Genomic DNA, 22,898 nt, shown 5'->3' with positions numbered 1-22,898 from the left:
TTCTCCTTCTTCTTCTTTTATATTTATACTTTGCATTTTCTTGTATATGCAATCCTTTCATATTTCTTTTTATTCCTTGTGCGTTTCTTCACTTGTGTTGTCCTGCTCTTTTTTATAGAAAATGTGTACGCCGAGCACTCAGACATTAGGATTTTTTGGTGAACGATAAATGCTGAAAAAAATGATTAGGCGATTGATTATTGCTATCTTCAAGGATGGGCATAAGTAAGACCTGACAAAGCCAGTTCGAACAGATGGGTGCCTATTCATGGCAGCATTGGCGAGGAAAGAAAGAGAGAGAGTGCCAGGAAATAAGGAGCAAAATATTGCTAGTAATCAGTACTACGTGGTGTCAAAAAAATTTGCGCTGTAGAAGTAGGTTGTACTGTAATAAGCAATACGGTAACAATGCCGAGGTCCACAAAAATTTTAGAATGTATTTCAAGCAGCGCTTTATGTTACATTGAAAACATTTTCTGGAAGCCTATTGAGGCTCATCGTTAAAACGAAGGTGAAGAACACATGATCGAACTAATATTACTTGCACTAGTAAGATTATTGATATTAGCATTTTATAACTATTGATACTACTAATAACAATATGTTGTTAATATTGAAAAAAAAACACAAATGCAATTTACTAGACATGTGTGTTTATACAAGAAAGCACTTCAAGTTTAGACAGCATAAATTTCCGTTACAGATAACATGCAATATTCATATTATGCTTCTCAGTACGTAGTCAAGCTTACAAAAGGTTACGGCCGAAATCGTCTTTCTTTGGTTAAAAATATTACGCAAGAAGTACTCAGTCCCCCACCTTGTACAAAAACTTAAATTATCCTACACCGATTCCCACTATTCAGTGGTCAAATTTCCCCACTGTCTCGATGATGGTTTCCACTTCAACTGAGTGGGAATAACGAAAAATTTCGAGTGCGCATAAAGTTTGCGAGCATGCAGCTGAGAAGCTATCTCGCAGGTAATAGATTCGCACCAAGATGGTGCGATAACAGAGGCGTTTTTGAAGCCTCTGTTTGAAGCCTCTGGCTTCAAAAACGCCTGTGTTATTTTTGTCGTTCCTGAATGATGTCGTCTGTATCCGGTAGAACAGTTTAAGCATTATTCCTGTTATTGCGTTTTTAGTATGTGGCTAAGGTGTTGTGGTCCAACTAATGAGGTGCAATGTTCCACGGCCATGAAGAATGCATGTGAAGCTGCTGCGTCATTGGCATTGCCAATTGTCATTAACCACACAAACACTGGCCGTGTCATTTACCCTGCGGGTGCTGAGTGCTCAACACGACTGTTTACAGTCCCGGTAGTGTTTCCGCTGCAAATTAGTTTGACAGCAGCACCTAAAGGGTCACTAGAGCACCGAAGCGCTTCAACTGTCTTCAATTCACGTCTGTGTGCCCCAGTTAACCTCTCGCTTAGGGACGTTGGTGGCAGTATCTGATTCAGCATGATTCATTCTGAGATCATGTAATTCGTGAGGCTTTTTTTTTTGTTGCAGGTCAAGCTGTCATCGATGCTCTCAATCATGGCCGCGGGAGTTATATATAGTGTCAAATCATGGCGGGCGCGTCCTGGATTGTACGCCAGCAGCGGTATGGTAATATAACCTAAAGCCGCTGTGTTGTAATGTTGTCCGAGCAAGAGAAATGTCGTTGAGAGTGGCGGTGTTATATGAACTGTGAGGCTAAAAATAAATCATGATATGATGAAATATGGTTGCGCATGACTACCGTAAAGGGATGAAATACCTTCATCCCGCAATTGACGTAAGCAGGGTGATGATAGATATACTAAAACAATGAAAACTTAGTTCGTCCGAAAAAGACGCCATAATATTGAAAACAAACCAACGTATATAAATGTTGTCGGACATAAGTATTTTATTCATACAAGTTCCAAATATGAAGCTAAATTAACACCGTAACCTACGACTTTCACCCTGATTCAAGTCCAGTGCTATAGAAACATACTGATTTGGTTCTTTTCATATCGTTGAAGCCTGCTTATTTATTGCCAGTGATTAAATGTATTTTAGTGTATCTTGTAGGAAAATCAGGGAAAGGAAGCACGAAAAAAGTTGTACGTAGAAGCTCCTCAGGCACCTATCTGAATGATGTGCAAGCATTTCTTAGTAACGACGTAGTGTCAAGTGATCGTGCGTTGGTGTGTTTGGTGTAATTGCGAGAACGACCGTAAAGTAATAGTGATGTGGAGAAGCATGGTTTGAACACCGCACTGTTAAGTGAGAACTGCATGAGACGACTCTGAAGAGGCCAGTAAAGGCAATGAATGCATCATCTGCTTTCCCTTTTATGACGTGTACCACTTTCTCAGACTAGGCCGTATCAACACCTTTGCGGCAAATGGCCAGCACATCCTGTATGCAAGACAGGTAGGATTCCGCCAATGATTGAGCACGTGATGCTAGCTCCTTCTTCGCCGTGTTCTTTCGGCCAAGAGACTTGCCAAATAGAGAACTGATCTTTTTCTTGGGGGGAACTCAGCTTCCCATTTCTTCATGATTCTTGAAGCAGATCCATGCCACTCCTTGAAGATAAAAAATGATCCTGGCCAGCATGACCATATCAACCTATCGGTTGTACTTACTTGCACGCTTAAATCACCAACCACTCTTCAATGTCGACATCATAAGTTCCAGAAAATGTACCTGGGTCTCTTGGCTGGGTAACGACAGCCGTTGACATTGTTACTGTTTCAGCAGAAACCGTCTCTTCTGTCACTGTGCGATGAGCCAGATGTCGGCCACTGCGGTACTACGTTGTATCAAGTTGGTACCCCGCATGTCGCCCAAAAACGTGACGGGGATTAGATTAGGGAAAAGAAAAGAGAAAATATATTTCGATAATATATACATAGAGAAGCCGAGATGTCGGGACAGCAGCCCCACCAACGCTCCTTAGATCCTTGTTCTCATCCCCTTGCTTGCGCCTTCTCCATTGTACTGGAATGACTTGTACAAATACGTACAAGTTTTTTCTGCTATGCTGCCTTTGGTGTCCTTGTTAATTGGCTTCATATGCTATGTCTAATAATAATTCGGCCCTTCAGTTTCCTTTCTTCTCATTCTCTTATGCATTGAAGCACAAAGGCAACAGGAGCGTCCACCTGTTTCATCGCACAGTTTGTCAATGAATACATCATACTGGCGCCATCTTGAAAATATTTCAAATCGTATACGCCTTTCTAACTTACCGAATACAATTCGTAAGTTGAAATATGTGCCGCAAGGCAAACGTTTAAGAATTATTCAGTAAATTTTGTTAAGAGTTGAAAATGCCTTTCATTTCTCGTGCGAGTAATTTCCACCATGGAATAATCCGGCTGAAGCACAAGAATTATGCTTTACGGCTAATGCAGCATACCCGAAGTTGATTTTGCAACAATAAACCTGATGTAACTAGCGTTTTTCTATGTGCCACAGGCGATTCTAAACAAGTCTGTGAAACCAAGAAAGGGCCTTCCCGTATACAGAAGAGGCCATATGTGTATTTTATGAGTCCTATATAGGTTCAATAGCAGTTGAATAGGAAACCTATAGTAGACCTTTAGGAATTCATATATCCTTTATGAATGAGCATAGGTTCTCTAAAAATCACATTGGCATTTTCAATAAAACAAAGCGCTAGTTACTGCAATGAGACCTAGCACCACTCCAAAACAAGAATCTTCATAAAGCATGGCTGCCAAATGACACTACTTGGATATGCGTGCGTTGCCTCGAAGATTTCGAGTCTCAGTACAGATAGCGTACGTACGTGGTTGCAATTCTAAATAATGCACGTAACATTGGTTCCAGCCCTTAAAAGCCACAAGTAGGCCGCAATGTTCGTCACGGCGTATATTTGATTGATGACGCGAAAAGGTTTAAAGAAGGCACAGCTAAGGGATGCTTTATTATGTACCGCGACTTGTTGTCTTCACATTGTGGAAAAAGCAGTTGCACATGTATGACGAGTTTAAAAGAGAGCAAGACACATACACGGAAACGTTTTACCACTGCAGAAAATTTATTCACACATGATGCATTTTCTTGAAAGAAAACGCAGCACTCCTTGTGGTCGCTAGCATACCTGCGTAGCTCTACAACACCTAGGAAACTTTCCACCAATTGAAACCAACATGCAGCTTCCGTAGCCGCTAGGCCGGGGCAGCTTTTTGTCGCACCTGCACATCATTAGAAGACAAAAAAGAGATGTCGCCGAAAACCTGCTCGTAAATTTGATACAATTTAAATTCTTGTAATCAACAGGTGAATGGCGCAGCCCTTATTCGAAAAAAGCTTACGCTGTCTGAGTACTTCATATATTTTAAAGCTTTACATTTCAAGATTGAAGGGCACCTATGACGGCAGAGAAAAAACTCCAAAGTGTTCCTAGAAAATTCATGTTGAATAATACTTCATATCACCTTTGTTCAATATCGAATGTATTACATCATAGTTCTCTATTTATTTATTTTTTTATTCTTTCACTTATTACATACTGCAGACAAGCCTGGCTCAAGCTGACGGGCAATACAACTTACAAAACGTGTGTACACCAAAAATATTGTTAGCATATTAAGAAAGAACACAAAATAACATAATCACATATTCATACATTGCTTTATAAGATTCTGTTAGGGTATTCCAGACGGATACAGAACGTATCCGACTGAAACGTGTGAACATTAGTTCTTTCAAAGTAATGGGTTTGGACCTGTGTTTGGTAATGTCACGTAGGTTTTGTAGACAATGGGGAAAGAAACTGTGTTTGATCAAATGTCGTTTTACCGTTAAGAAGTAAGGTCCAAAAGTTCCAATGACATTTTTCGCATCTTGATGCAAGTCGTTCGATGTTAGCATTCATGAGTTCAGAAGGTGGATCAGCGCACCTAAATTAAGAATAGATGAACCTGACAGCTTTTCGTTGAATCCTTTCTAAGCGAGTAATGCTAAGTTTACTATAACGATCCAAGACACTAGAACATTATTCAAGCTTCGGTTGTATCAGTGCTAAACAGAAAAAAAGCTCGACCTCAGGAGGGGCATTTGTTTCTGTCGCAGAAAGAACGTTCCACATCCACTTCTAGGTTTTGGAGTGGTGGCGCTGGCTAACATTTCCAGGGTTAGTCCTACTAGTAAAACATGGATACCCCAGAAAGTGGATGGGAAAGCGGCGCCGCGGTTGTTCAGTTGGTAAGAGCATCGCGCGCGTAATGCGAAGAAGCGGGTTCGTATCCCACCTGTGGCCAGTTGTTTTCCATCCACCTTCATTTCAATTAGGTTATCCTTTCTTTATCTGAAGTAGCACAAGCAATTTCCCCTATGTTGCCTTTGGTGTCTTTTGTATGTTGGCATCTTATGATACTACTATCGCGTGTATTCTTACAATGGTACTAAACAAGCACGTCACCTCGGTTTATTTGGGTAGAGCAAAGAAAGCATGGTTCAATCATGCACACTTTGAGTGCACAGATTGTCGTATCACACATGACGTAATAAAAGCCGAATTTAGTCTGTCGCTTGCCATTCAGAGAGGCACTGCTCTGCTGTGCGTTTGCTTTTCCGAGCAGGAATAGGCGCGTTTGAGAGCACTCTATGCCGTTGTAGCCACATTATTTCAAACTAAACTGGTGCGCATCGCGAATGGTACTACTTGCACAGCCGGTAACTGTGCGAAATGTTTTAGAAATTTCACGCTTGCTTGCTCATGGCGCCCCGCGTTCGAGACGCAGGGTCGTTCGATACTCGATACTCCATCGTTGAGATACTCGGGCTGCAAGAGAGAAGCACAGCGAACCCCTCTGAACAAGGAGGAACGTGTTCATCTCCATTGGTAGTGCAAGCGCAGGAAGTTGAGGCTAGCACGGTAGTCCCAGTCATTTAAGAGTACGGTGCACTCATGTCCCACTGTGCATTGTCCGGTGCCACCAGTAAGTGGTTATTTTTTTATCATCGAGCCAAAAAGCTTCCCTAAAAGAACCGAGCCCACTACGAATTGGGAGTGACTACGCTAGTTAAGTTCGTAAACCCTCAGCTAGCTGCAGCTAGTCAGGTAAGGCATGTAAGCTTTCTAATGCGTGAGTACATGTAACTTGTGTGTTTGGTAGCGTTATTTCTGTAACTTAGTGCCAATGCACCCTCTGAAGTACGCACAAGACGTTTGACGTACCCGGCTACGGCTTCTTCCTTGATACATATGGCCCAATTTTTCTTTATTATTGATGATCAATATCTAGTACTACAGGGGAAAATCGCGCAGCGTGAGCTAGCGAATTTTCTCCGAAATATGATTGAAAACAAAAGTTATTATTGACACAATATATTGTTTTGCAGTTTTAATGCGAACGCATTAATTGGCTAATGAGGCGGTAAATCTGGCGTTGGTGCTGTGACCACGCAATAGTACAGAAAGTCTATGATTCCTCGTACTTTGGTGGCAATGAAACCCACGACCTTTCGTTTTAAGGCGAAGGTAATTAAGGTACGTTTGATTAAAAAATCGGTAATTAAGATATAATTTATTAGGGTAGAGCTAATTAAGGCTCTTTTTTTTGGGGGGGGGGGCGTTTACGTGCCAAAACCACTTTCTGATTATGAGGCACGCCGTAGTGGAGGACTCCGGAAATTTTGATCACCTGGGGTTCTTTAACGTGCACCTAAATCTAAGCACACGGGTGTTTTCGCATTTCGCCCCCATCGAAATGCGGCCGCCGTGGCCGGGATTCGATCCCGCGACCTCGTGCTCAGCAGCCCAACACCATAGCCACTGAGCAACCACGGCGGGTAATTAAGGCTCTCAAGTGCACGACCTTTGTTGGGAGTAAATCCCATGGCCTTTCGTAATTATTAGAGCGAAGTTAATTAGGGGAACGTAATTAACATAGAGTTAGGTAACGCTCTAGAACCCACAACATTTGATCTTAATTAAGGAACATTTACGTAAGATAGAGTTATTGCCCTGAAAACTAGGATCTTTGGTGGGATTCGAGCGCACGACGTTACGTTGTGGCATAATGTCTAAGCATCGCGCCGTGATCACTATGCCACGTAGGGATAACTAAGTGCCTTTTAAATTTCTGTTACATGTTTACGTTAATTTGCAAAATATGTAACTGGCTGGGCATGGTCTTTTAACGTAAGAATGCAGTACGCTAATTTTCACGAATTTTGTAGACACGCTGTTTGCTATTTTCTGGACCACACCAACTGCGCTGTTTTAAAAAATGATGCACAGAAATGATTGTAAGGAAATTAGTGGCTATGACATTGTGCTTCTTAGCTCAAGGTTCCAGGTTGAATCGTGGCCACGGTAGCTGCATTGCCATGGGCACGAAGAGTAATAAATTTCCGTGCTTCGACTTACGCGCATGTTAAGGATCCCAAGCTTGTAAAACTAAGCATGGAGTCAAACACTATGGCAGGCCACATGACCAGATCTTATTTTTAGTACATTCAGCCCTAGAGCTTATTAATGCGAAATAATTATATCTTCCATTACACAAATATGCGTAGTTGTAGTCGGCGTGAGCGAAAGATGCTACCAAAAATGGCCCACAGCGCAAAGAGTAATACACGTCACAACATCCTCGGCTTGACGTCAAATTTCTCAGGGAGCTTCCTGGAAACAACGCGCATTAATTGCCTTGAAAAGAAAATTTGGTAAATATTAGTCTGGGTGGGATTCAAACGCGGCACTCAGGGGTTCGCGACTAGCACGTTTGCCCGACGCCACGCCGCCTCCACAGCGATCGTTGACTAAAGGCGGGCCTAGTGCTTGCGTCATTGCACACGTGACAGCGCAGCCAATGGGGGAAGGTTCCGCCACGTCATGAGTGCATAAAATAGCATATCAAATAAAAAATTTACTCGTGATCTCGGCCCTGAGAAACTAGATGTCCACCGAAGCTGCTGGAAAGCGCCGTTACTACGGCTCTACATTCCACTACAAATGTAGTCATAAGATCATCATCATGATCAGCCTGTTTTATATCCACTGCAGGACAAAGTCCTCTCCCTGCGATCTCCAATTACCTCTGTCTTGCGCCAACCGATTCCAACTAGCGCCCGAGAATTTCCTAATTTCATCGCTCCACCTAGTCTTCTACCGTATTCGACTGCGTTTCTCTTCTCGTGGTATCCATTCTGCAACTCTTATGGTCCAACGGTTATCTATCCGGCTCACTACATGACCTGCCCAGCTCCATTCTTTTCCTTTGATTTCAATTAGAATATCGCTTTTGCCCTTTTGTTCTCTGATCCAAACCATTGTCCTTCTGTCTCTTAACGCTTGCCTAGCCATCTTCGTTCAATTGCTCTTTGCGTGGTCCTTAACTTGACCTCAAGCTTCTTTGTCAGTCACCAAGTGTTTGCCCCATATGTCATTACTGGTAAAATGCACTGATTCTACACCGTCTTTTACAATGATAATGGCAAGCTTCCAGTCTGAAGCTGACAATGTTTCCCGCATGCGATCCAACCCATTTTTATTCTATGAATTTCCTTCTCATGATCAGGGTTCGCTGTGATTAATTGACCTAGGTAAACGTACTCCTTGACAGACTCTAGAGGCTGACTGGCGATCCTGAACTTTTGTTTCTTTGCACGGCTTTTCATCGTCATCTTTGACTTCTGCATATTAATCTTCAACCCCACTCTTATACTATCGCTGTTAAAGTCCTCAGTCATTTGTTGTAACTCGTGTGTATTTTTGCTGAATAGAACAATGTCATCGGCAAAGCGAAGGTTGCTGAGATATTCACCGTCCATCCTCACTCCTAAGCCTTCCCAGTTAATAACTTCAATACTTCTTCCATGTAGTGCCTTATTGCAAAATTCCTTCTCCGGTGCGTTATTCAGCCGGAGGAGAACATGGACGCGCGGACGTCCCATGTTCTGTAATTCCACGGAAGTACGAATACGACCAGTGGCAGCGCGTCGCAGCTGGTCGTATTGGCCTTTATTTTCGCTTTGCCGCTGCTCGTACTTATGTTGCTCCTCGGGAGTCATAACTATGCGTTGCCTATCTATCGCGGTGCTGCAACAACAATGAAATCAGTTCCTAGGCTGGTCCCTACATATAGAAAGGCTATTGACGTCGCTGCGCACGTCGCAAGTGGCCGCCGCCACGACAGCTTAGCCAAAAGTAATCTTTACAGCAAAACGTATTTGGGAAGGGCTACGTGCCTCGCACTGTTAGCAGAAGCACAGGATCATCAAACATGTGATTTGGCAGCTTGTTTTTCTTGTTATTTATTTAAACAAATGTGGTTCTGTATGTTGTATGCGTGATACCAAATAATGCCTGTAGTTTTCGCTTCAATTTCTGAACGCTCTTAAGAGCGCGGCTCGGAATGGACCCAATCATGTGGCGAGCGTGGGCGGCGTAGGCGATGACGACGGCGTGGTCGAGCGAACGTGGAGGGACAGATTGAAGACGCGAGCCGCGAACGGCGCAAACCAATGAGAGCGGAGCCTTCATTGACGTACGCGCGGGAAACTATTTTCATGCGAACCTGCCCGAGGGCTTCATGCGTACTCGTATCTGGCAGGACTGGGGAAATATACTTTGGAATTGTATGAAAATACAATACAAGATACTTGGGCAAGACGTATTTGAGATGCACATACAAGATACTGCAGTAGCCATTGAATCCTGTACGATATTTTACATTACTATCCTTAAGATACTTCGATACATTCACAAATTTGTTAAAGATCTGTATAATTTAGCATCAAATGCATTTGAACAAGAATGTTAGCTTGGAAATTTATTAAATCCGACCAACTCTGTTTCATCTAATTAAGTTTGTCTTCGCATCTCAAAATGTTTGTCTTTCTTGCTCAAATAGAATATTGAGAAATAGAATAGAAATAGAATAGAAATAGAATATCTCGGTTGCTTTAGCTGCTTAACGTGAAAGGTCTTTATACGCTGTTCTGGCAGCGGTTTTTCCTTGTTGCTTTTGTAATTGATGAGAGGCGCTGCTCTGCTTGCCCATCAGCTAGTAGATCGCTATCTAATTACAAGAACGTCAATAAGAAACATCCGCGCTATGGCGCAGGTACCGGAGTTGGGTTTACTGTGTCCGTAAACGTATTACCGCTTACGCAATACCGCATCACCGAACAGGTGCACAGCAGCAACAACACTGATAGAGACATATTTTTGCCGCATCATGTATACAGAGAGCACATAAAGCTGTATGGCTCGGCCGTGTAACTCTGCTCTACCAATAGGTACCCGCAGACGTCATTGCCTGCCATCGTTAGAGGGCTCTGGCGCAAAGATAAAAGAATGCTTCGGATTTAGTTTTATTTCGGTGGCTTAGTAGTAGAAGTATCAGTTTGAGAATTGAAGTTCAGCCAACACTCAGTTTCGCACGGTGACGTTGTGATAGCCATATCGTGTATCTAAGATACACGATACAGTCTTTCATGTATCGGAAGGGCAGATACTGATACGCGTCTTGCCAGATGTATCATGTTACAGATACAAGACACCCAAATGCTAAGATAACATCTAAGATGCATATATCTTCAATACTGCCCGGCACTGGTATCCTGCCTCAGCCGGCCCGCTCGTTTCGTACTATCGTCTACTCGCGTCAACTCTTGCTTGCGCATTTTTCATATCCTGGGATTGGTCTCAATCGCGCTTGTTTCAACTGTGATGGTTTGCGCATGTTTTGTAATCTGCTTGTATGCGTAAGGCGGATTGTGTAGTACTCTCTGGAAGCCAAGCAGCACCAGCGATTAAACTGGAACCTAAAAGAGTCATGTACAAAAGTCGACGCGCTTGAGCCGCAGATCAGATTTTCGACGATTGACGACTCTTCTACATTTCTCTAAAGTTGTTTGCCTCAATATATCGCGAAATGAGAACGCGTATAGACATGAGCTCAAATTTTGCACTAAGGGGCATATCGTAATGGTCGGAATATCTTTTTCTTGACGACGACGTCGCGAAAACTCCCGACCAACTGGAAGCTGTAGCCTCGCTGAAAAAAAAACTATAGCTGTGTAATTAAGAAGTGCTGGGCGCTTGTTCAAGTTCTGAACTCCGCTTGGGCAAACGAGCACGTTGTCAAGCTTAGCGCGTTTCGGTTGCGCCGTACCGAGGCGCTCCTCTAACTCAGACGAGAGATTGCGTGGACAAGAAACGCGTGGAAAGAAAAACGACATCATCAAACCAATACTGAGTTTTCACCTTCTCGCACTTCAGTCTTAAGTCTTAAGTGCCATTGCCGAATTTTTTTTTGTAGCGAAATGAGTTTCAAACCGTCATGAGACCCTCAGAATATTTACATGAAGTGCAAAATTTCTCAATTCGCTAAGGAAACAGCGGGCTTGAAATTCTTACTGTGTTATCTCCATGGTGCCATTTTGACACCAAAGGAACGCGCATGGATCAGACGATGCGTTGTAATCATTGTGTTTCCACTCTGTCCCGTTATAGTAACATGAACCTAGAGGGAAACAAAATGAAAAAACACCATTTCAACTTTGATTTTAATATCACAGTACATGTGCGCCCTAGCATGCATCTTTTAACAAAATAAATTTCTAATTTTACGTCCCATTGATTTCTTGAGTCAAATATATGAACGCATGTGTATCTTCCAGTAATATAGAGCTCAACTCGAGTGCAGCTTGCAACAGCATTAACATAAACTTGCACAGCAAACAATGAGATTAATTTACGCGTCCTAAGTTATTATGAGCAGCTTAGTCGCCTTGATCCTCTTGCGCCTGTTCCTCCACTAAGAGCGCGCACCTGGTGTCGCACTGTTAAGGTGGCCTTTGATACCTCAGTCATTCGACGTACATGTGGAAAAGCGCACCACTGGCTTGGGAACATTTTGCTGAGTCACCTGTCATGTTTTCTTGTCCCATCACCAATGGATTTTATGAGATTTCCTTTTCATAAACGCTACATAAGCCATACGTATCCGGCAATCGCGGTGGCTGTGGTGAAGCTGTTGTTTCTGGCACAACGAGCAACCTGTGTAACCTTGGCAAAGTTAAGGATGATATATTAATCGTAAACAACTCCCAAATAGTTTCATGTGGAATTTTGTTAGGCCTTATAAGTCGTAAGTGGTGTTGGTCAAATGTTGCCATCAAGACCCGCAGCCGTGATTCTTGTGCGCTACAGGCCACATTTTTTATGGCAAAAAGTTATGTTCGCTGCTACCGTCGTTTACCACATTGCGAGACATGCGCATTCGTTAGCGAACGCAGCCTCTAGCATTTCGTGCGCACAAACAGCATACTAACTCTTGCCACTACCACAGTATGTCCCAAAGCCAGTGTTTCAGCTGATTACACAAAGGAACAAAATGACTCAAAGGGCAAACAATGGCTCAACTTACTACGAGATATTCACGTTTTCCTGAAAGTAATCATTCAAAATGCTTGCACCCTTTCTTTCCCTACAAGCGCTTTCATAATATAAAAGGCTGAAGAGCTCATGTCATTAATATGTAATGTGTGTGAAAGAAGTGGCCAAGTAGTGCTTTGGCCTGAGACAACCACGTTACCACTGAACTCGGAATACTTACCTGTTTAAAAGGCAACTCAATATTTTATAGAACACATTAAGCACTACTCGTTTTCCGAGCTGGGCTACATGCGCATTTTAGTGCTTAAGGCTAATCACGAATTCCTTAACGGCGACTTCTGCCTCAAAAATGATTCGCTTGTGTATTGTGCAAAACCCGTGGAAGGGTGACAGCATGCAGGAACTACACAACGCGAGACATTAAACGCGGCCCACTTTCAAGCACTTTCTTGCTTTAGTGAACACAATTATGAGCACCTTGCACTGACTATTAGGAAAATGAGAGCACCTACAGGCCAACCCACGCTCATGAAACTAGGAGGCTCTCCAGCACAGCCATCACGCCAGTTGTATTGGATGTATAAATCTAGATTAGAATCCCCACTTAGGAAACACCAAAATAATGTAGGGCATCTGCAATAATGATGCGCACCGTTTGTCCTTGAATTGAAATTTTTCAGTGCAAATTTCGCCATGTACTCTGAATATATTATACAATCTGTCGAAAAACATTCTCATAATTCTTGTGCGTAATAATGAAGCGTCGTTCATGAAGTAGTGCTTAGTGCTTTTTGTAAGTAATAATATTTTGTTACCAAAACAAAACTGCAGCCATTGCAGACGCACAATTAGGATTACATTTCCCAAGTATCAAAAACTAAATAAGGCCGAAACAACCAAAATGAACGCCATCATCAGGGCAGCGTATAAGCCTGCCATAGGGTTACCAAAATATACGAGAACCGACAAACTGGAGACTCTTGGTATTTGCCACTAACACAAAAAACACGGCATGACGGTGTTCGTGGCACAAAGACAACGTCTGAATTCGATAGAACAAGGGAGGACCCTGCTGCAAAGGGTTGGATAACCCCTGATATTGCAGCGCAACGGAAAGAAAAAATTTGGCTACCAAGACAACCACAAGAGTGAATGAATGAATGAATGAAGTAACTTTATTTTGGTCCAGAGAAGACGCAGGGGAGATCCCGCGCCACCCGGCTAGTCCCACGGAGGGACCGCCAAGCCGAGCTTGACGGCCCGATCGCGGGCACTCTGGACGGCCAGGGTTTGGTCGTTGAGTTCGGGGCTGCCCAAGAGCGCAGCCCACCTATCCTCGCTGAAGGAGGAGCCGATGGCTTCACACTCCCACAACACATGGTCCAATTTACCACAAGAGTAAATTCGTTTTATCGTTGCCAAAGAACATTAGCCCAAACCACCACCAAAACAGAAAAAACGCGTGACCAAAAGCTTCAGAAAAGAAAGGTGGAAAAAATCCAAACATATATTATGCGGACGCGTGGGGAGTGCCAATCGACGAATTCTCAATAGTGGTCCTCACTGAGTAAGTACGCAGCAATTACGGATTATATTACGACCCCTCTGGCATACACAGTGGAGGCCGCAGCCACAGCGCTTGCTCTTATAAATGCATAGCGAAAAGAACAATGTGCAAGGGTCATACTGCACTCCCAGACAGCATGCCATTCGTACATGGCGGTTACCTATCCACACAACATCAGGGGAATGCTAGGCACCACTCAAGAGTGGCACCACGTGGCATTGTGGTGCCCGGAACATTCTGGAATCGAAGGAAATGCAAGAGCAGAGCGAAATGCTCAAAAACTAAGTTTCCGAGCACCGGTACCGCCTTTGTAGGAACCCCCGATTCACCCGCACGATATCCTGTAAAACCAAACAAACGAGAGAGAAAATTCAGCCACCCACAGTCACAAGTTAAGGGGGAACAGGCTACGGACTGGCACCGCATACAGACAAACACATATCCACACCTGCAAACACTTAGTAAAATACAGCCTGCGGTCTATCGGGATACCTGGACACAGTGCGGGGATCGGCCAACTCTGGCCCACATAACGTGGACGTGCAAACTACGTCCTCTGTATTCCGTTTCGCCACTTAAGACGCATATGCCAAGTAACAGGCATCGTGAAGTTTGTTTTGCTAGCGATTATCTAAAGCGCCAGGGAGCTATGTTCCATCAAGGACAGCGTGCTGCAGAGACAAGTGAAGCTCTGGAATAAGTGATCCACCCACCGCCCAAGACTCTCATCATTATCTCAGCATGGTTACGCCTACTGCAGGGCAAAGGCCTCCAGTAGGCCTGCAGGTCATCTACTAATTGTGGCCACGTTGTCCCGGCCAACTTTTTAATCTCATCCGCCCACCTAACTTTCTCCCGCCCCCTTCTACGCTTTCCTTACCTTGCAATCCAGTTTATAGCCCTTAATCACCATCGGTTATCTTCCCCCCTCATTACATACCATGCCCATGCCCATATGTTTTTTTCTTGATTTCAACTAAGATGTCATTAACTCGCGTTTGTTCGCTCACCCAATCTGCTCTTTTCTTATGCCTTAACGTTACACCCATCATTCTTCTTTCCGTAGCTCATTGCGTCGTCCTCAATTTAAGTAGAACCCTTTTCGTAAGCCTCCACGTTTCTGCCCCATATGTGAGTACTGGTAACACACAGCTGTTATACACTTTCCTTTTGAGGGATAATGGCAACCTGCTGTTCATGATCTGAGAATGCCTGCCACAAGCACCCCAGCCCATTTTTATTCTTCTGATTTTTTCAGTCTCATGATCCGGATCCACGGTCACTACCTACCATAAGTAGATGTATTCCCTTAGTACTTCCAGTGGCTCGCTGCGTATCGTAAACTGCTGTTCTCTTCCGACACTGTTAAACATTACTTTAGTTTTCTGCAGATTAATTTTCAGACCCACCCTTCTGCTTTGCCTCTCCAGGTCAGTGAGCATGCATTGCAATTGGTCCCCTGAGTTACCAAGTAAGGTAATATCATCAGCGAATCGCAAGAGACTAAGGTATTCTCCATTAACTTTCATCCCCAATTCTTCCCAATCCAGGTCACTGAATACCTCCTGTAAACACGCTGTGAATAGCATTGGAGAGATCGTGTCTCCCGGTCTGACGCCTTTATTTATTGGGAGTTTGTTGCTCTCTTTATGGAGGACTACGGTGGCTGTGCAGCCGCTATAGATATCTTCCAGTATTTTTACATACGGCTCGTCGACACCCTGATTCCGTAATGCCTCCATGACTGCTGAGTTTTCGACTGAATCAAACGCTTTCTCGTAATGAGTGCAAGCTATACATAAGGGTTCGTTATATTCAGCACATTCCTCTATCACCTGACTGATTGTGTGAATATGGTATATTGTGCCCAATACTATTTCCCAAGGCTCTAGGGAGTAATAAAATCTCTACTACTAGCTGCAGGGATAACCCGATATCTAGGGTGGTATGGCAGCGCAGATGCTTGCCTCATTTCATTATTTCAGCACAAATAATGACGAATGTCTTCTTTTTTATCTACCCTATCCATTTTAATAAAGTGCCAAGGGCCTTGTAACCTTGGGTGATATGAGATATGCTGGGCTGTCTGCTAATTTTCCCGCTTCACCTTTAACGACTACAGAAACCGCTGCCATTACATTATCGCGTACCACTCTTGAATATAGAATTCAACTATTGAGGCAGTGAAGAATTAGGTTTCCACAAGCTTTGGTGTGGTCGTCTCCGCGCACTCCAGAAGCAGGCGTCTTCTTCTAGCGGTTGAATAAGGGCCCTTGGAGTGCAGACAGTTGGTTGTTTCGGTTCGATCACATGCGATTTTGGGTGCCAAGATATTCTTCCGCCGACGACCACGAAGAACTAACAAGATTCGGACAACTTCGGGTGACGCAAGCGCTAAGTAGGCTATGCAGCCTCCGTCAGCGTGCTTTTGGTGGTGTCGGCACTTTCAGGTCAGCTTTTAGGTGGTATCGTAATGGTGGGGTCTCGTGCGCCTCGCGTCTATTATAGCGAATCGGCAATGTTTGCTTTTGTTAGTAGGACCTTCAGGTTTCTTTGGGGCGGAGAATCAAGCTATGCATAAAGAAAATCAACAAGAGCGGAGTCCAGGCAAAAACTGGCGTCAGGAAACACGTTGCGTCGTGTGTTCACATCAGCCCTTGCATGACGCGAGCATCGGAAAGAAATAATGAGAAATTAAGTTAACAGACAATCTTTCTTTTTATTCTTTTCCACTGAAACTAAAAACCTTTGTATAATGATTAGGTTATAGTTTAGGACTTATTTTCTTCCGTTTCTTAGCGAAAGCTATTGCCATACCAGACACGCCAGACGATCGCACATTGTGCCAGACGCCACCGATGTGAGCGATGCAGGATGCGCATGTGAGCATTCGCCTGTTCGGGCTTTGGTTTGTTTCGTGAGCTGTCGGTCTACTTTCGCGTTCTGGTTGCACTTCTACGTACCACTGCTGTGCTGTTGGACCACAGCAGGTGAGGAATTTTAGCGTTGCAGTCGGCACCATATTTCAAGTAGCTTAGGCTCAGTGCACGCTGAATGCACCAGCCGTTGTAACGCAGTTAGATAAAACAACAACGTGGACGTTGTGGCGCTGTTAGTTTGGCCTGCATACTGAATGTTGCTGACGCATGTTTCTGCCGCTTCATATGGGCCGCAACATCATTGTAACATATTTAGGCACTTTGCTGGCACTGTGGCATGTCACAACGCCCAGCACAGCGGGCCTTGTGACGCAGTTGGCGAAAAACATTTCGGCCGTTATGGCGTATTGTAACTTTCGTTTGTTTCACATTGACAGATGCTTACGGTGTCAAGCTTGTGACCCTTTTAGTGGCCCTCTCAATAATATTTATCTTCTCTCGGTACTCACACTAGTCGAAAACGCGACGAATGACTCCCAGGTATGTGAACACGAGAGATGGTTGCTTGTGCCGGCGGAACGCCCAAAAGATATCGCCGAGAAGCTCAAAATCCAAGAACTTGTAGGTCGAACATTTCGACTTCTGAATGACTGGAAACAGACTTTGCACCCACGAATTAGTCCTGAGTGCGCGTAGAAGTCATTTTGCAAGTGTCTGTCTGGGAGGGTGTGTTGTCGCCACCTCCGTATACGTCGTGTAACGTCGGGTCGACTGAGGCCAAGTTGTGTCGAGAATGTGCAGTCGCCCGTGTATTGCTACTTGGAAAGATCAGGAAAGGAGGCCCGGGAATGACGGAATGCTTGGAAATTAGACGACTTCGTCATAATTTGTTATTGCATTTTTTTATGATGCGTTGTTTCCTACGGCATGTTTATTCACGCAAACTGTCGCAATGGTGGCCCACGCTCAACCGAAATTCATTTCTCTCAAAAAATTTAAAAATAATTAAACGTGCGTAAGCATCACTTGCACAATACTTTTACCGAATATTTTGAGCGGAAGCACATTTTTTTCCGCCCGGGAGGGCCATTTTAATTTCACCATTCTGTGGAAAACAAGGTGCGAAATAAACATTTGTGAAAAAGCGACCGTATGGTGCAGTTTTTCAAACTCAGCGTTTTTGCGTTTTGTGAACATTGTGCTTTCATTTTGAGGCAGTTTTACACAATCTTTTTTTTCTTTTTCCTATCCATATTACCTATGTAAAATTGCGCCAATTATTGCGATTTTGGAAAATTTCTCACAAAATACAGTGATGAAAGGAAACCTGGAACTATATCAATAAAATTCTACCGAATCCGTACTATTTCCAAAGATTTTATTTTCATCAATATTTCTCTAATAGGCTCTAAAATAAAAGTGGGCAGAAATGCTATTAGGGCATATTTTTAAACGTTGGTAACACGCTACTGTGGTCCATGCAAAAGCAAATAATTGATGTAGCGAATGAAAGTCACACATGGGCAAGGCAGTAGTAGACCAGAGAAAAATTCCACCAGCAATATACTCCGACACTCCTAACTTTCAATGAAGCTTTTTTTTTCTCTATAGGAAAAGTTCCGAATTTTAAGTTCATATCTGCACTCCCTCCTTTTGTCTACAAGGAAAGTAAATAAATGATACACGTAAAGATTTATTGCTCATTCAACTTATAGAAAAACAAATGCTACACTTCCGAATACATGCTAGCTCGATCCACGTGACTGTAAAAAATAAATAAATTTTAACTTACGCCTATTGTTATTGCTGTTTTCGGCAATAGACGAACTCCAAAAAATGGGCGCTAACAATAAAAGAACCACACACAACTTTGCCGCCATCCTCTATATATTAAAATTCTGCAGGGTCTGAAAGGCAAAGGAAAAATTTTACAGAAAGCGTTTTTAAAGGAGCACTTAACCATAGGTAGTGCCCCAATAGCGCCAAAAAATATTCTTACGTTCAAGTTGTAAACATGAGCATTAGGATTTGCTAAAAATTTTTAGATTACCTATGTGACAACCAATTCAAAGAACGTGAAATTTAGCGCACTTTGTAAAGTAGGCGCATTGGCTTGTTAGTGCATACGTGACAAAATCAAAACATGCATACAGGCCCACGCGTGGATGCATGTAGTGACCACAGAACTGTGGTGTCGCCTGCTCATCTGTTCTTGTTTTGTTGCGTGCACTGCTTTTGTTCACCATGCACATACGAAGCAAAGTAATATGTTGACTCATAGACGTATAGATCCTTCGCCAACAATGTTATATATCTATCAAGTACTGCACGTCCAATAAGCACCTGTTTGCTCGTGCTTGCTTTACTAATGATAGCATTAGAGTTCACGAAAAAGAACAGACGAACACATATTATCGGCGCTCGGTAAGATCATTCAAGTGGGACAATAATGCTATTAGCGTGCATCAAATTCGAAATTGGTCAAATTCTTATAGTTTTTTTCGACATGTCCCTTACACATTGTTGGCGACTTCCGAAGCGGTGCCTAAGATAAATGTTGTACAAGATATAAAACTTGTTCCAATGTATAAAATTTAACGAGCTCTGGTAGCATCTTTACTGTTGAGTTGCAGCACAGCGAGCCTCAACTTACATTTGTGGAAAATTTCCAATTTCCGGCGGTGTTTGCAAAAAAATTACGCCGTAGATGAAAGATGCATTGTCAACAGTTCGTTTATATTCAAGAAATACTCTTTAGTGGCTTAGTACATTATGAATTAGGCAGTTTTTGCTTCCCGTATGTTTGAATGAGACCTTCACGTACGCAGCCTTCTTATATATGTGTCATGATTATTTTGAGGACATACTTAGTAATATTCAAATAGGTTTGGTGTGTATTTTTCATTTTTTATCCTCTTAATACTGTACAATACAATGTAAATTACGGTATCGCAATGTGAACTGTTGCATGCACGCAAAACGAACAATCATTTTCCTGCCCTAAGGAAGATTTTTTTGTATTGTGGGATTAAGAACTCACGTTTTTTGTGGTAACCTTGGGAATGATACAGAAACGGGTGAAAAAGTTTGTGACGCCATAACTACGCGATATGTAGCATTTGGAATCAATTCACCTTCATAAAAGCTATATTCCCCAAAATATCAATATTAGAATGATATCAATGACTGTTGATTTCCCGTAAGGTCCTTCGCCTGAAGAAACAGTAGAAGTTTGGAACGTGCGCTAGTCAATTTGGCGCAGTCAACGACTGTAGCACAGCGCAATAATACTGAAATAACTTTCAACGCTGTGCAAGGTAAGGCCCGTGCACATTCAATGTTCGTATAGGTGGATTATTTTGGTTCGACATAAGAATAATCGATAACAACTGGTGGTGTAAAACAGCCTGCTCTTCGAAATCATGGAGCTTTCCAATAAAGGGGTGTTTCTTATGCATCAGCTGTCAACCACGAGTTACAGCATTGATTTCTTATACAGAAATGTGCACCACAATCTTCTCAAGGACCTGCTGTCTGTAATATCGCAATTGAAGCTGTATCAGTTAACAAGATTAGCTCCATATAGGTATACACAACAATTTCCTTCCGCGATTCTTCGTTTAACAGCTCTATATGCAGAAAACGCAAACTTTTGAAGCATCCCCTATGCACACTTCTTGCTGCGCAGAAAATCATTAAAACCATGAGTGCAATGAGCACGCACACTCACATTCGTGCTGGGATAGATGTGCCCGTTCAGTAGTAGCCACATCTACCCGCAAATACTTATATCGCCTTGATGCCAATGACGTCAATATTGGTCACATAAAACTAGTTCCGTCTATCTTGGTATAAAGACTGTGAAGAAGGATCTAGTTATTCAAGAAATTAAGGTCACTGTTCGTAAACGACATTTCGTGAAAGAAAAGAGTGTCTCCAGTGCTCTGCCATTTTTCGCAAACGCGATATTTATTATATATTCGTCAGCAGAAAGTGTGGGCCTTTGGCCTTAGTCGGCATATATTACAGATTGTCAATCTATTATGCTCTTCTACAGGTTTTACAGCCTTTTCTAATGTCCAGATTTGCGCATAGCTTTTTTTCAGTCTACGTAGACAATACTACTTCTTCGTAGTACCCAGAGAAAAAACTCTCCAGCGAAAGAACACACATATTATTTCAAGTAGGAAAAATACTAAAGGGTCAAACAAGTATCGGTGCTAAAGAAGAGAAAGTCGATGTACATTGCTGTTTATATTATTCAATGATAAATTGTCTTTGTATGTCTCTATTGTGTCTCATTTTCTCTTTTTTTTGTTCAGGAATATATTTCATTTTCTAATCTTATCGTATAATAAAGTTTTTCATCCATCCATCCTAATCTCATCGTATTTATTGCGCAATTACCATGATGCACATCGAGTCTTCTTGGCAATTCTGCAAAGTTAGAGACGTTCATTTCGTTCATCAGAGGTCTCGGCATCCACGCATCTGTGTTGGGCTACTCTGTTCCGATACTGCTTCCACGGGGCCGACCACCCGCCAACATAGTTGAGATTAGTGAGGCCAGCGCGCTGCTTTCGCCTACGCGGGCTCTCAAGATGGTAGCAGGCATGACTGGGCACTCAGACTAGCTTTTTCAGCGCAGCTCTACTCCCTCCGAACACTAAGGTGCCTCACTGAAAGCACACTCCTTCCCACCGTGCGCGGGGGGTGCGCAAAGCAAGCCACACTTTCGACGACGACGACGACGACGACGACGACGACGATGGTGATGATGATGATGATTGGTTTTGATACGGGGTGTGGACAAATGAGAAATAGCTCCCTAATCTGTTTGATTGAATGAGGTTTTTATTTACATCTATTGCTATCTCTGGCTTTTGCCCAAGTGATCTCGTCTAAACTTTCGTATTTAAAACCTCTTTCATTATACCCTACCACTAGCTGAGCTTCAAAGCGCTACGGTTTTATCGATCTGTTCCGTGCTTTAATTTTCTGCAATAATCATGCCGTCTCTGACTTATCTCGACTGCGGGCCTGTTATTTCTACAATATTCTTTCAATCCCCATTCCGTCGGAAGGTGAACACTCGCTACGCGTCTCATAGAATTATCATGGCATTATGTTACGATGTGCTAAGTCGTTCTGGGCTTTTTTTTAGCGACGCAGGCACGCCTAAACCTGTCGTGCGTTTGTGCTCCGGCATGTATTTGTCTTCAGGCAGCCAGCTCGGGCCTCAATAGCAAGACTCTCTCCATTGCGTTATCATTAAGATTTTCCATCTTGATTTCTATCTAGGCGTTTTAGAGCCCAGCTCATAGGCACCCGTTGCTGGTTTGAGAGTTGGCGTCCTTCGAGTTAACCACGTGGAAGCGCCTGTGGCACGCCTCGTGCACCCGCCGTCGTCTTCTTACATAACGGGCCCCAATGCCGGCCATCGTGACAGCGTTCCATACTGCCCCTCTCTCTGCGCAGGTGCTAACGCCACTTGCCCACTGCCAGTCGCAGGGGAGGTGACTTTCATCTCAATTTCTTTGCTTACGTATATCGCGAAATAAAAACACACATCCAGCTGTGCTCAAATTTTTCACTAGGAAGTGTCGTAATTATCGTATTGTCTTTTTACAGTCAAGATACCTATGGAGGACCAGAAAAAAATGCGTCCTTGATGTTGGCAAAAACAAATCAAAATGTGGGCCTATCCTCACGATAGTGAAGAAAGGGTGCATGCTCAATGGCACATACCCCTATAGGCCGGGGGACGTGTAATGCGCCCTTGAGCTACCATTCTCACACCTGTGACCCAAAGAAGTTCCTGGCACAAGGGTAAGAAGAGATGTTTTTTTACAGCGAAGCTGTATTTGACTAGGTTCTCATGAAAATGTGCCCGTGGGCAGGAGTCGTGTAGATTGAGAGAGAGAGAGAGAGAAGGGAAGACGGAAAGGCAGGGAGAGTGTAGATTGAGAATTTTCCCCATACGTGGGCCGCTGATGAAAAATAGTGCAATACCGCTTGGACCTGGGGTATAGGTCAAGCAGGCTTTATGAGGCACGCTGTAGTGGAGGGCTCCGGAAGTATGGAGCACCT

General features: G+C 43.3%; 1 long non-coding RNA gene across 1 annotated transcript; it reads right to left on the bottom strand.

Moving 5' to 3' along the window:
* Positions 1-4,023: 4,023 nt before the first annotated feature.
* LOC142591052 (uncharacterized) lies at positions 4,024-20,661 on the bottom strand. Its single transcript, XR_012830320.1, has 4 exons — positions 20,539-20,661; positions 18,601-18,715; positions 11,382-11,487; positions 4,024-4,203 (listed from the first exon to the last, which is right to left on the bottom strand). It is a non-coding gene; the product is annotated as an uncharacterized LOC142591052 (long non-coding RNA).
* Between the last annotated feature and the right edge of the window lie 2,237 nt (positions 20,662-22,898).

Source organism: Dermacentor variabilis, chromosome 8 (genome assembly GCF_050947875.1).
Source record: "Dermacentor variabilis isolate Ectoservices chromosome 8, ASM5094787v1, whole genome shotgun sequence".
In the NCBI taxonomy this organism is placed as follows: Eukaryota; Metazoa; Arthropoda; class Arachnida; order Ixodida; family Ixodidae; genus Dermacentor; species Dermacentor variabilis.
Note: the sequence above shows the minus strand (reverse complement) of the source record. Positions and strands in the feature narration are given on the sequence as shown.